Source organism: Nanorana parkeri, unplaced genomic scaffold (genome assembly GCF_000935625.1).
Source record: "Nanorana parkeri isolate BGI_ZX_2015 unplaced genomic scaffold, ASM93562v1 scaffold455, whole genome shotgun sequence".
NCBI classification, from domain to species: Eukaryota; Metazoa; Chordata; class Amphibia; order Anura; family Dicroglossidae; genus Nanorana; species Nanorana parkeri.
The window spans coordinates 490,002-495,793 of record NW_017306723.1 but is presented as its reverse complement, the minus strand read 5'-3'; the positions used below and the strand labels follow the sequence as shown (position 1 = coordinate 495,793).

Here is a 5,792-nt window from a genome sequence, read left to right as displayed (position 1 = left end):
ATTACTTCAAGGAATACTACACTGATATCCACCCCAAAGACAAAGGGATGACATAGTTCTTCCCTGAAAACGGATAAAAACAGATATTACACTTAATCACTTAATCTTAGCCAGAAGGCTAAGAAGTGATACGGCCATAATGTTATCTAACCTTATAGCAGGTTTCTGCCTGCTTCTGTTCTGTAGATACTGAGACAACCCAGTCCCATTCACCTGCTGAAAAGAAATGCTGCATTGGAGAGTCTAAAAATGATAATCAAATAATCAGTCCCAGTATTGCAATAGGAAACTCTACATCCTCTGTTCCTTTAGCATTGCAGAACTCTTCTGATAAAATGCTTATTACACTAGTCCTAAGGATATCAGAAGAGAAACATAGTCATTTGACATCAGGAGGATACAGGGGCAACAGAAGAGAATTCTGGGAAATCTTGTCTACAATAAGAGTACTGTTGCCTTGGTTGCAAACCACATAACCTTTTATCTGAAATCTAATATGGACCAAAGACCGGCATCACAAACAATGCCCATACTGTTCAGAGATGAACTCACCTTTGGAGGTTTTAAAAAACTCCATTACATAACAGCAGATTGAATGGACTGCAGAGCCGAGCAGGCAAATGACTAAAGACCCATGAGAAATAAAATCAGACAATCCACCATTTATTGGAAAACAGATTCTGCCTGGACAGAAGCAGAATATACTTAGCTGTTAATCTATGGCAGCATGGAGTGCCACGTGCCACAGAGAGCTAGCCGGCATGTGAGGAGTTAACAAGCAGCGTCTAAACAACCGTATGCATCAATTATAAGGGAATGCGCCAACACCGCGTCCACAGAGAGCTGTTAGCCGACTCTGATGCTCAGAAAGGGGTCAAACTGAATTGGAACTGAATTGAAACTGAACAATTGGGCGCTAATTGAACCATCTGCCAGTCCATTCTGGGTCACCACATAAATGGTTCCGCAAACTCTGTGAATATAACGGTGCGGAATAAAACGCCAAATCTCAAACTGACCTTCACGTACCTGGCATATAAAGGACAAGTAAAGGACAAGTACACCGACTTTTTCGTGTTACTGGGACTACGTTAATGTAAATATTGTTACTATGTAAAAGTCATTGAGGGGGTTTGATCAAAACTGGAGCAGCTTTGCATGGCAACCAATCAGCTTCTATCTTTCATTTTCATATCTTACCTGAGCAAACTGAAGAGAGATGCTGATCGGTTGCCATGGGCAACTGCTCCAGATTCCGTTGGCTTGAGTTTTGATAAATTCCCTCCATTGCTTCTTTATATAGTTTGGAAATATGGGGGCAGCCATGTTTACTCTTTACATCCATTGTGGGCTCTGTTTCTTGTGTTAAGTGGGGTACACGCAGGGCAGTATTTCCCACAAGGCCAACCAAGGCCTGGCATCGGGGCAGCAGGGAGTAGAGGGGCAGCGGGGGTGTGGAATTCCTATCTTCCGATGCCCGGAACACGCGGTTCAGGGTTCGGGCGGGTAGTTGTTTTCTACATTTAGCCCTGCTTTGGGCAAGCATAGCTAAATGTACAGCAGGGAGGCCGCCGCTTGTTTGCAACCTGCAGGTCTGTCATTCTCCATGGGGAGGGGGTGGTTGGCGGGTAGGGGGGGCGCATTGAGGAATCTGGCCTTGGGGCAGCAGAAAGAGTGAATCCGGCCCTGTTTATTCCAGGGGGGGAGGCGGTGGGGGGCCTTTTTGGCAGGTAGGCGGGCGCATTGAGGAACCTGGCCTTGTGGCAGCAGAAAGAGTAAATCTGGCACTGGGTACTCACGGAGCGAAATTCAGATGATTCACCAGAGATTGGCCGAAACTCGTTGCGTTGGTGACTCTGTTCCATCAGCAGATCTAAGGATCGACTTTTGCCTAAGGAACATTTTGGATAATATTTGGTTGAATGGTGCTTGGAGAAAATCAGCTGCATGCACCATTCAGGCATTCTGACAGTGGCCCGCACTGCTGTCAAAATATAATAGAAACAGCGGGGGATTTGTCCATCCATGCTATTCAGTGTGGATGGAGGAATCTGTACTATGTTTTCAGTCAGCCTGCAGGTCGAACAATAGAAAAATAGAACCGTGCATACCCAGCTTTAGTCCTACACAGTAGCTGTGCTTTTCCGTTCATCTCTTCGGTGTAAGTCTACCCAATTGAAAACAACTGTCTTTCTATTATGTGGATCATGGGGTGATTATACAGCCTGCCATTTGAAAGACAGTCAACAAATCTGTATTTTAAATAGTAATACAGAATTATTTAATATTAATATTTAAGAATTAATAATAGAAATACTGGTACAGCAAACGTAAAAAAGGTGAACATTGTAGAAAAGAATGACCTTCTGTTACACATCACAATAATACATCAAAATCTTTCATACTCTCTTTGAGATCGCAGTATATTGTCCCTTTAATTAAGTGAAGGATTACAGGTAATAGCAGTTTGTACATTGCCTGTAGATTAAAAGGTAAGAGCCCCGAGCATGGCAAGATTCAGGTTTGCATGCTGTTGGTCACTGTTGCTGAGCTCTCTCATTTATCCTGCTTGCCAATAGACAGGAAAGCAGAGCAGTATGGCCTCATTGTTTATTCCTCAGAGTTTAGCAGAAACACTACATCGATCTTAATATTGTCTCTCACACACCTAAAATCAGTCAGTACCGCTAAGTGATCACATGATGAGGGACAGAAGTTGACAGCATTACAGTCCTTGATGTGTAGTTCCTCTATATTGGTCTACTATCTCTTTACAACTATATGTGTTTAAAGTCTCTCTGCTGCAAGACTCAATCTCTGAGTAAAAGTCTCCCTGCAAAGAAAATAGCAAATGCTTATCTCTCCCGCTGCCTGTGCCATGGAACACTTCTCTAATGAAGAGAACTTTCTGCCTGAACACTCTTACGAAACTGATGCTCCTGAGAATGTACGATTTCTGGTTCCCCTACAGCACTAAATGGTTCATCCCTCCATCCCCTGGAGGGACTACTAGGTCCTGTATTGGTGAAGGGGACAGCGAAAGGAACTACTGAGAGCAGCAGGGGGACAGCAGATTGACACCCCAGGAAGTGTCAATCCTTTGAAGAGTGTACATTTGGCTATTCCACTTCAGTAGAGTGGCTTTTAGCAGTGTGAACAGCAGGAGAGATATTTGCTATCTTTTTTGCAGGGACGCCTTGTAGTTTGCATTTAGCGACCAAGTCGCTTTAAAGTGGATCATTCATTAACTTCATTAACGTTACAAGTTTGCATAAGTACATTCCTGATATGTCACAATATACACTGATCAGCTATAACATTATGACCACTGAGAGGTGAAGTGAATCACATTGATTATCTGGTTACAATGGCACCTGGAAGTGGGTGGGATATAATAGGCAGCAAGTAATCATTTTATCCCTGAAGTTGATGTTTTGGAAGCAGAAAAAATGGGCATTTGAGAGACTTTGACAAGGGGCAAATTGTGATGGTTAGACGACTGGGTCAGAGCAACTCCAAAACTTCAGCTCTTGTGGGATGTTTCCGGTCTGCAGTGGTCAGGACCTACCAAAAGGTCCAAGGAAGGAAAACCAGTGAACCAGCAACAGGGTTATGGGTGGCCAAGGCTCATTGATGTATGTGGGTAGCAAAGACTGGCACATGTGGTCTGATCGAATTGCTGAAAAAGTGAATGCTGGTTGCGATAGAAAGGTGTCTGAACACACAGTTGATCACAGTTTGTTGTGTATGGGGCTGTGTGGCCCCAGACCAGTTAGGGTGCCCATGCTGACCCCTCTTCACCGCCAAAAGTGCCTACAATGGGCAAATGAGCATCAGAACCGGACCATCGAGCTATGGAGGAAGATGGCCTGGTCTGATCAATCAACTTTTCTTTTACATTATGTGGATGGCCAGATCCATGTGTGTCTGGGGAAGAGATGGCACCAGGATGCACTATGAGAAGAAGGCAAGATGGCAGAGAAGTTGTGATGCTTTGGGCAATGTTCTGCTGGGAAACCTTGGGTGCTGCCGTTCATGTAGATGTTACTTTGCACCTACCTAGACACCGCGATGACCAAGTACACACCTCCATGGAAATGGTATTCCCTGATGACAGGGGCCTCTTTCTGCAGGATAATGCACCCTGCCACACTGCAAAAATGGTTCAAGAATGGTTTGAGGAACACAACAAGTATGAGGTGTTGACTTGGTCTCCAAATTTTCCAGATCGCAATACAATCGAGCATCTGTGGGTTGTGCTGGAAAAGCAAGTCCGATCCATGGAGCCCCCACCTCGTAACTTACAGGACTTAAAGGATCTGCAACTGACGGCTTGGTGCCAAATACCACCGCATACCTTCAGAGGTCTAGTGGGGTCCATGCCTTGATGGGTCAGGGCTGTTTGGGCATCAGAAGGGGGACCTACTCAATATTAGGGGGTGGTCATAATGTAATGGCTGATCGGTTTGTAGCAACAGTTTTTATTTTTTTAAAGGAAAGCTCCACTTTTAGTATCATTAAGAAACAGTGGCAGTGGCCTTTCCTAGGCTGATATGGTGCTATCAGTCTTCTACAGGCAGGTGGAAGCTTTTTTTCAGTCTCCTCTCCCCCAGTAATCAGACTGTACATTGTAATTTTGCAGCAAGTTACAATGTGAGAGGCTGCAGCAGAGGGGCTGATCTTTGTGAACACAGACAAGAACTTCACTGGTACCCGAATTTACATAATGGTGTTATCTCTGAGCCAGCACAGATAGTAGATGTTGACCCTGGATGATGCATGGACAAAGCTGAATCTGTCCTTATGGAGAGAGAAGAAGATAAAGTCATTCTCATGGGGAGTACTATGGTGCTGAGAGAGGTAATAAATACCTGGAAGTGCTGCACTTACACATTATTTTGCATACATGCACTTACCATGAAAAAAAAAAATCTAGATCCACTTCTAGATCTAGATCTAGCAACACAATAAAAAAGTGAACGTTTTAACAGTTCTGTGTTGTTTGAACCAACAAACTGTATTTTCCCTATAAGTCAAGGCTTAGGACAAAATGAATGTGCTGCACTGCCGGGCCATGGAGTGTCAATGCTTTTAACTACAGAGAGGTCTTCAACTACCCTCTAGGGGACATGGTCTAAGGGTATATGAATACCCGGCCACCTTTCCTGCAACTTTGGTATTTCATTATTAATAAAGAGGATATGGGCTGAAGCTACAGACTGGTCTCCCATTGTAACCCCTTCTGTGCCATTCGATCACCTCTACGTTGATTGAATCAAACTCAAACCATGAGGCTGCAACCAAGCAGAAAGGACAGAATTGGCGCCAGCAGTGTTTCGACTGTCTAAAGATCAGATTTAACGGAAAGGCTGGTCTACTAGCAAGGTTCATCAGATAACACATGTAGATATATATAGGATGTGACCGCCACTACTAATCCTCCTCCGCCATCATCATCCCTGTTATCTATAAAGCTTGATTACAATCCAAACACAATTCTGTTGAAAATATATATTATAAAGTAGAAGTGTGACCAACATCTTTTGCACAGTAGATGCAATGTTGCGAAATGCTCCCCCGGTATAATGATAAAAGTTTAAACCACTGTCCGTGAAGCCAAGCTGTAACTATTTTAGCCATGCATGTTATATTGACGAAAAATAAAGGGCGAGAAAACTCAAAGCTCATAGTAATTTGTGTCCCCTATCTTTTTAGCACCCTTCCTAAGCAATAACCTGCTCTGTTACCCGTAATACGGAGGCACAGAACAAAGGATGGAGATTTTTTTTGGG

At 43.8% G+C, this 5,792-nt stretch overlaps 1 protein-coding gene across 1 annotated transcript in view; it reads right to left on the bottom strand.

Moving 5' to 3' along the window:
- Positions 1 to 5,792, bottom strand: part of FAM69B (family with sequence similarity 69 member B) — a 91,691-nt gene that overhangs the window by 84,677 nt on the left and 1,222 nt on the right. The window lies entirely within an intron of this gene.